This window comes from Rhyacophila brunnea, unplaced genomic scaffold (assembly GCF_057557595.1).
Source record: "Rhyacophila brunnea isolate RB1 unplaced genomic scaffold, BYU_Rbru_1.0 scaffold_269, whole genome shotgun sequence".
In the NCBI taxonomy this organism is placed as follows: Eukaryota; Metazoa; Arthropoda; class Insecta; order Trichoptera; family Rhyacophilidae; genus Rhyacophila; species Rhyacophila brunnea.
In genome coordinates, this window is record NW_028232934.1 from 29409 (window position 1) to 39180 (window position 9772).

Below are 9772 nucleotides of genomic sequence, written 5' to 3' on the forward strand. Positions count from 1 at the left end.
AGTTTCATGCAAATTTATGAATTGATAAAACAATATCGATTTGAAAATAATTTAAACCAAATATTAACAGATTTAATAAAACGATTAAATATCGGAAATTTTATAAGGGGGAAGACGCATAATTTTATTTGTTGTCTGTAAAATTGCCTTTTTACATGAATTATTGTATTTGGAAAATATGGTAATAGACCATGCATTTGTTTCAGATTGAAAACGATTCCCTCTCCGGGAATTGAACCCGGACCTTGGGAGTGAAAGTCACATATCCTAACCATTGGACTAAGAGGGATTAAAAAGTAAAAAAGGTATTGTTATATATACAATATAATAAATATTAAATCAATATATATGAATAAAATATCTGTTTTTTTAATTACCCCTTCGTATACTATATTTAGTTCTTAAAAGTATCATTCAAAGTTAAGTATTTTTTATAAAAAATTTCAAATTTTTTTCTTCCAGCTTAGCTTGATTGACTTCCCGGGAACCATCGTATCTAATCTTTGCTATATTCTCTCTCTTACACTTTCTTCGATATCTCTACTCTTTTCAAGCATCATTCAAAGTTGAAAAATATAGTTTATAAAAAAAATCATCCTGGTCTTATAAAATTTTTAAATATTGAAAATTTTAATCTTTTCATTGAAATTTACCTATCCTGGTTTTTTATTCGTCTATTTTGCTAAACACGCATCTATTTTCATTAGATATATATTTTTTAGTTTATATTCTAATTATAAACATTTTATAACTTTCTCTAGTATACTTTCTTATCTATTGTTGTATCTTTAAAACAGAAACAGATCATTTGATATTTATCTATCATTGATTAATTATGTAAAACTTTTGCAAGTTATAAGATCACTGCAATACCAAATTCATACAAATTATTTTGATCAAGAAATATATACGGTACGTTGGTTATTTAAAAATTAGGATCATTCATGTAACAGTATCTAATCATTTTATACGAGAATCAAAACAATAAGTGCAATCTCAAACACACTTCTTTGTTGATATATAAGCACTGAGACAACATTCAAACCATGAAATATGAAGATTACCTGAACAAACACAAGCATCCGAGTCTCCAATACTATTACATTGATTATGCGCGCTTAAGAAAAATAATAAAAGAAGCACCCGATTATAATGACGATACCGAGCATAATTTTGTTACTGAGTTAGATGCTGAGATGAGACGCGTATGGGATTTTGTAAGTGTAAAGCAAGGTGAGTTTACACGAAGGTCTATGGAACTTGAACGAGATGCAAAAGCGGTTTTTTTTGATGTTGTTGATGGTAGTTTTGAATTACAAGAAGAAGTTAAGTTTCGGAATAAAGAGTTAAAAGATGACATTAGTCAGCTTTCTGAGTTTATAAATACGAATATAGTAGGATTTAATAAGATTTTAAAGCGACATGATAAGTCAACTAAGTATATTTTAAGACCGATGTATAAAGGAAAGTTGAAACGAAAAATTCTTGAACTTGAAAACAATAACGAACTTCTGTACAGAATCAGTAAGATTTCTTTAACAAGTACACATCGTGACATAGAAAAAAGTGGGGGTAGTATTAGTGGACAAAAATTCATACGAAAGACGAATAAGTATTGGGTACATAGAGAAAATCTTATGCAACTTAAATGCCAGATTCTCAAGCATCTTCCCATTTATGTTTTTACAAATAAAGATGATTCATGCGCTTTAAAAAAGAATGAGAGCGTTTCCTCGAGTTTGGTTACTCAACAAAATCTCAGTAGCAATATTCTTTCGGAAGATAATGATGTTGTGAGTCCTTATCATAGCTGGGACCATAAGAATCACGATACGTGTATTTCTAGTGTTTATTTCGATAATTGTGATTTTGATCTATATAAAGGAAGATTGAGAAAGACTCAAGGCGCCGAAGCAATAAGGATTCGATGGTATACGAGAAAGATGACCACTAATGTTTTTGTTGAAAGAAAGAGGCACGAAGAAGATTGGACAGGCCAAGAATCTGAAAAGCTTAGATTTAAGATTCCAGAAAATAAAGTAAATGATTATATTCATGGAAAGAATGTTTGGAAAGACGTTGAAGCATTATTAAGTAATGATGATGAAAAAGAAGACACCTATGTTCTTTATAACGAAATCCAAAACAATATAATCAATAAGAAGCTGAGACCAATGACCAGAACGTTCTATAAAAGAACAGCGTTTCAACAACCCAATTCGGCAAAAGTAAGAGTATCTTTAGACACGTCGCTTTGCATGATAAAAGAATGTACAGGGGGGTTTGATAGTATAGTCACCAATTGGAGAAGAAGGGATGTAGATTGTGAGTATCCATTTTATAATCTCAAAAAAAAAGATATAGTAAGATTTCCATACGCAATTTTAGAAATAAAACTTCAATCACTAGATGAGACAAAACCCAAATGGATAGAAGATTTATTGAACTCTTCTTTAATCGAACACGTTCATAAATTTTCAAAATTTATTCATGGAACTTCTATACTGTATCCACAAATAGAAGATATTCCATACTGGCTTCCACAAATGAACACAGAAATAAGAAGAGAATATAAAAATCAATCAAAAAAAACGTTTGGTAATCATGGAATTATCATCGATATTCCATCTAATCAAAATAAAATAAATATTGGGAAAAATAATCATTTAGAAATTTTGACAGGGAATGAAAATGATATGACGGATTCTAGCAGAATTATGAACATGGAAATCGACGATAAACGGATTGCTATTCCTGTAAGAGTCGAACCAAAGGTATTTTTTGCAAATGAAAGAACTTTTTTGAGTTGGTTACATTTTTCTATCTTTATTGGAGGCATTGGTACTGCTATGATGGGGCTCGGGGATACAAGAGCTAAGTATAGTGGAATAGTTTTTATTATTACTTCGGCTATTTTTGCTATTTATGCCCTTTATCTTTATTTCTGGCGTGCGGGGAAAATCAGGGTTAGAGATCCTGGACCATATGATGATCTCTACGGTCCTGCTGTTCTTGTATTTGTATTCCTGACGGCCATGATGCTATCTATATACTTTAAATTCCCAATGCACTAAATTAAAGCTAAATTAAATCATACTTTTTTATACTGCCACTATATACAGGATATATTTTATGGTTATTTTTAGGATAGATCACATCTAGGTTTATCGTATTTTTAACTTTTAATTTCAGAATAAAAAAAATTGTTACTTTGTTGGAATGATTATCAACTAAGTTTATCATATTTTTAACTTTTGTATGCAGAATTTAAAAAAATTGTTATTTTTTAGTATGGATCATCATCTTAGTTTATTGTATTTTTAACTTTTGTATTCAAAATATATAAAAATCGTTGCTTTAAATGAATGGATTACCAATCTAAGTTTATCGCATTTCTTTCCTAATCTATATAAGGGTTCTACTGAAATTTTAAATAAACTAATATAAACCTTATATTGAACATTTGATAAGAAGTCTGGTTCCTAGCAATATATTATTATTTGAAATTTTAGATAAAAATGCCATTTTACTACATGAATAGCATACGTTTATTAGCACATATTGTCTTAATTAGCTATAAAAATCATAACTCATGTTGTTCGCCAAATTAGTTTATATAAATATGTTTTCTACAAATCTAAAGGCTTATAGATACTAGGTTTAACATATTATAATCATTTCATAAATAATTTGTGATCTTGATTATTCTTTTACAATATTATTTCATTCTTAAATAAATAGACATAAATTCAACTATAACTCTATGCTGATAAATACTCTTGAACTAATAAATCTGAGTGAAGACGGGGTATGGATACGGATTAACCCGAGAAAGTGATATAAAAGTATTGATGAAGCTTGTTCGGTGGATTGTATCAAAAATGTGTTTGACAAAATATAAAATTCAAATCAAAAATTAATGTATAGATAAATAAATATATTTAATAATACCATGAAATTCTTGGATTTTTTTTAATTTCTAGAACTATTATTTTTGGTATATTTACTTTATACCTTTAAGGAATGCAAAATGCCATAAAAGCAAGCTAAGAAAAAATACAATATCAAGATGTTCAGCATAAACTAATGTCATTTATATAAGTCTTGCTTGATATGAATAGACAATTGAAAGGTAAACATATAATTATATTCGTAGTATAGTGAACGCATTTTTATAAAATTTATATTATGCTGATTAGCATATATTAAGCTCTAGTAGCGTAATGGTAGCGCGTTTGACTTCTAATCAAAAGGCTCGGGGTTCAAGTCCCCGTTGGAGCGATCTTTTATGTAATTTTATTGCGCACAGTTTTAATATTATAATCTCGTAATAAGTAGCATCACAAGGGCAAAGATTAGATTTATCTATTTCTGGGTTATGCTCTTTTTATCAATTTTATCAATTTAGACGTGGTCTGCTATTGGGAATATTACACAACACAAGGGAAAATAAATATATTTTTAACGAAAAGCACATGTAAAAATAAAAATTTGTATTACAAAAAAATATTTATTTTCGTATGTGCATTTTGAGGATTGTATTTAACAATATTTATATATTTTGATACAATTATTCATAGATTGTTTATGGTAGTTAAATGATCAATAAATCCAAGATATTTTTATAATGTGAGATCTTAGAATGCTGATTGCTTCTTCCAATTAATTTTAATAGTAATAAAGTCATAGAAAAAATTGGACAGTAATTAGAAACAAAATTTATGATTTGAAAAAAAAAATAACTATCAGCATCGGTAAATTGTGTTATAAATGAAAAAAAGTAGTCGACAATAATCACAAACATTTCTAACACTTATGATATTAGTTATTTTTGAAATATTCTATAAATAAAGGAATTTTGTCTTGTGATCTATTTATATACAAATATTATTCTTACTAACAATTTCTATCTTTCCCAATAATAAAATTTGAGATTATATATTTTAAGTTATCATAAATTTAAAAAAACCTTTAATTTAACCCACATAAATTACCTTATATGAAAAAAACAGCCGTAATTACTTTCTATCTATATATAGTCAGCTAAGTAATTTTAAAATATATAAAACCTCTTATTAAGATTTATAGTTCAATCTAACTGGTACAAATAATTATGTATTGATATTATTGATATTTTAAATCAATACTCTATAATATTTATATATTTTAATAGAAGCACAAAAATGAATTTCATCCAAATAAAAATTCTTTTCTTTCTATGTATACAAAAAATCCAAAATTTATTAGAAATAGAAGCACTCGAATAATTTGGATCTAAAAAAACTACTTATTTGGATTTATATTTATAAAAAGAACCCTATTAAATATATTAAAAGGTACACTATTCAAATTATATTCTATGAAAAAAAGACCTTAATAAGTTTATATCCGAAATAATCAATTAAATAATTCAATTATATATAAAACCCCTTAGACGTAATATATTATAAAAAAACTTCGCAAAAACTTGTTTTCTGCACAAAAATGTATCAAATGAATTTTTATTTTAATAGAGGCACTGAGTAATTTTATATTCTCAATTGAGGATTTTGGATATTTAAATATTTTAATAGAAGCTGTCTAATTTTCTTTATATATAAATAAACACCACATAAATTTTTATTAAAATATCACACACAATCTTTTGATTTTCGTCCTTTACAGATAAATAATAAAAAACCACAATAATTTTTAAGGTACTTGAAAATTTTCAATCGTTTATTATAGATATTTAGCATATAAATTCGTGTATATTTTTTATCCGGCTCTAATACAGATAAAAAACACAATAAAAATTTTTATTTCGATTAACAGTAGGAATAAAAGCATATGATCATATTTGTTTTGTCTTAATAATTTATGCCAAGAAAATCTGAATTATAGAGATTCGTATAGTAGCATATAAAATCAATAGAATAATATGTTAAATTGTATTTCATAATTCATCAACAAAATTCAATCTCTTACCACAAATTTAAGATTTAATAAAAAGTACTCCTAACCCCTCAATAATAAAAAAATACAATTTATTTTTAAATGATTTAATATAAAAATATAAAAAGGCGGCATAGAAAATGATTCTATTATATTCTTATACATAGGGAAAGCGTTCACTATCTGCTAGGTTTCTTTTAAATAAATAATTAAATAGATTTAAATTTGCCGGTGATCATCCAAAAAAAATCTTCTTAAGCATCGTACTTTTACTATAAAAATGTAATACGAGTGTGATCTGTCTCCATATACCTTTTCGTTTTTAAGTTGGGCGTATCATAAAATAAATAGTTGATCGGAATTAAAAATTTATTTTTATGGTATTAAGCCGTAAAAATACTGATCATATATATTTTAATCCATATATTTATCTAAAAGCAATCTATTTTAATTTTCAATTTTTAAATACTGATAATTTTTAAATGACTATTTAAGGCTGGTCTATACAGTGTTTTTGATTTCAAAGAAAATAAATGTGTCATCTATATTTAAATGAATTTATCAATATTTCATTGAAAGAATTTTTTGATAATCCCAACCCAAATACCATTCCTTTTTTATTTTTTTTCTTTTAAAACACACAAAAATTTATTAAGTTATGGTAAACACACATGAAATTTTTTGTACGAAACTTTATAAGAACATTCAAATATGGTTCCGACCAATTAATGCAAAAAAATATACTTTGTCACATTTAAAACACAAAAACCTAATTCATATAATACCAAACCGACGAATAAATACTTAATTAATAAATGATCATTGGTTGTCCAAAAGATGTTTCAGATATAAAACATTAAAATGAAATTTGAGCAAAGACAGGCAATAAAACATAAATGATGAAAAGTAAAACAAGACCAGAAAAAAACTTACCAACCCAATCCCACGATTCCTCAATAATAAAAAAGATATCGTCACATTTTTGCATCCGCATGTTTCGCTTCTTTTTCATACTCCACACATCTGTCAATTTTGTTGAAGCTCTAAGAATGATGAAGCTTCGTGGCTCAGAAAACTATGTCACGCATATGGGCGATCGATTGGTTCTTGAAAAACCTAGACTAGAAAATATCGAGAATATGTATGTTGTTGTGCACGATCGTGTAGTTTATTTTTTTAGAAATAAGAAATATTATACGCTTGGTCAACTCGCAAGAGACATTATTGTGAGGGTTACTGATAGTACTTTCACGAAAGATAGGGAAGTCGGGTTTTCTGAAAGTAGACGAACATTGGATTTGTTTAACCTTGGTTCTGATAACAACTCAAGTGATAGGGGTAGGGGTGGATCTAAAGCCATAGCGGGGCCAAATCGTCGTGATCCAAAAGAGATACACAAGACACATGCAATGGTAAAAGAGAATACATCACCGAAAGGGGCAGATAATAATCAAAGCAAGAAAGGTGGTGCAAGACAGCCAATGTTTGTCGGGGCGGATAAATCACTTATTGATCCAAAAGCACAATCAAGGGCACCTAGATCAAATCTTGTTTCTAGAGGACCACAAAGATCGCAACTCGATGGTCGTGCTAGGGCAAGACAATCACTACAGCAAAAGGGGCAACAAAATAACCAAAACTATAATTTGCCACCGCGTCAACAATTGCCGAGTGTTGTTACGCAACGTCAGAGTACACGAAATGGTACAATTACACAACAAATCAGTAATGATCAAGGAAATAAACCAGGATATGCAGTAACTAATACAACACAAAATTTTGAAAATCTTGGAGAAAATGATAATTTCCCACAAGATCAAAATGGTTATATTTCAGATCCACAAGATATGCAGAATGATTATCCCATGACAAGCGAAAATTTACCTTCTTCATCAATAGATCCAGAAAATATGGGGTATAATGATAATGATTGGGATCCAACAGACCAACTTACTGCAGAAAACAATCAACAGGAAAACTACCCTGAAAGACAACGTGGAAACGATCAAAGAAATGCATATTACAATAATGATAATAAAGAAAATACATCACCCACTAAAAACATGACAAGATCACTGAACGAGTACCCCAGTTCGTCACCAAATGATTATTCGGGCTCACCAGCTAAAAACATGTCAAGATCATTGAACGATTACCCTAGTCAGTCACCAAATGATTATTCGGGCAGAAGAAGAGATGATTTACCGAGAATAAGAAATCCAGTAGAAGACAATAAAAAACAAAATGACGACCTTCAAAATAGAAAAAGACAGGAAGAAAATGATAATTCAGGATTTGGACCTGATGGTTTATCAAGACAAAAAGGAAATAGCAGTATCACCCCAAGAAATAAATCCGAGCTACAGGGACTTGACCATCCCTATAAAAAAAACATGTTTGAAGATGATGAAGATCCTGTAGATAGCATATTCCCCAAACCGACCCCCAATAAAGGACACTTAGTAGAAAGTGACTCGTCTATGGATGATCCAAACGGCGATACATATGTTGCAAAAGATGTTTACGTTGATGAACTAGACAAAGATTATTTCCATCTGGTATTGAAAAAAGAAAATTCACCGAGCCAGATTTGTGTAACCCTTTTCGAGGAAAAATTCATATTTGCACCATGCAGTAAATCCAATGAGAATCAAAAGTTTGTATTGGTTAGAGCTGATGAAGTTCTTAAAAAAATTAAAGAAACACTACAAGAAGAAAATAAAAAAGGGAATCTTTGTCCTCCAACAAAAGACAAGAAAAGCGAATCAAATCTGCCAGAAAACACTACAGCTGGTGTTTCTCTTGTTTCTAAAGAAGCAAAAAAACCGCTTGAAGCATCAGTCAAGCTGCCGGATGATACGAAAAAATCTAGCATAGAAAAACCACCATCTGAAACAAGATCTTCCGTTGATTCTTTAGAGCCAGAAAGAATTCGAAATCAGCAAATTATTAAAACTGTTACGAAAACAGTTTTAGAATCAGATAAAGAGCAAGCTTCACCCGAAAAAACCACAAAAGAAGAACAAGAAAAAACCAAAATACCACAATCCGTTAAACTTCCATCTGATGATAAAAAAGAACCGACTGTTGAAATAGGACCTTTAAAGTCAACAAAGAAATCCGCGACTAAATCAAAAGGAACACTGAATACCGATAAAAAACAAAATAAAAAAATTGTAGATAGCAGGGATATGCAATTGGATGATATTCTAAAAGATCCATTGCTTGATGATGACGAAGATTTCTTCAGTAAGCTTCAAAGAACCTTTTCGATGAAAGACTTTGATATGACCCATTTATAAATTTCTGGACAATGTGTGTTAACAATTGATATGTGCTTTCCTATGAAAATAGATTTAGATGGAAAAACATTTCAAAGTGCGGAAAAAAATAAAATTCACAAATTACTAATTTGTATGGTTTTTATTTATACCAGTTTAAGTCAAAAATATCGCTTTTTAAGGCAATTATTTTTGATAAATCGTTTTCTTTTAATGAAAATGCAGATAACGACAATACTTTTGTCATCAACAATTTTTTTTGTCATTTATCTTTCAATATAATTTAAACGATATCAAAAATAATCGTAAAGCCTGAATATCTGCACTTTTATTATAATAATTATAAATGATTTTTCGAATAATCTTATAAAAATGTAAGTTGAATCTTTCATAGAAGATTATTAGCTGATTATATTTTTTATATTTCATACAAAGCAGGAATCTATAAATAAATTATATCTTTCGCAAGTTATTTTAATATTTTTTAAAGAATGCGCGTTTTATATATTGTTGAGAACAGACGAATTTATTATATTAAAAAAATCATATTAAACTAA

The 9772-nt window shown here is 28.6% G+C and overlaps 2 non-coding genes across 2 annotated transcripts; one reads left to right on the plus strand and one right to left on the minus strand.

The window, feature by feature from the left end:
• Positions 1-217: 217 nt before the first annotated feature.
• TRNAE-UUC (transfer RNA glutamic acid (anticodon UUC)) lies at positions 218-289 on the minus strand. The gene has a single exon. It is a non-coding gene; the product is annotated as a tRNA-Glu (tRNA).
• Positions 290-4209: 3920 nt separating this feature from the next.
• On the plus strand, positions 4210-4281 carry TRNAR-UCU (transfer RNA arginine (anticodon UCU)). The gene has a single exon. It is a non-coding gene; the product is annotated as a tRNA-Arg (tRNA).
• The last annotated feature ends 5491 nt before the right edge of the window (positions 4282-9772 follow it).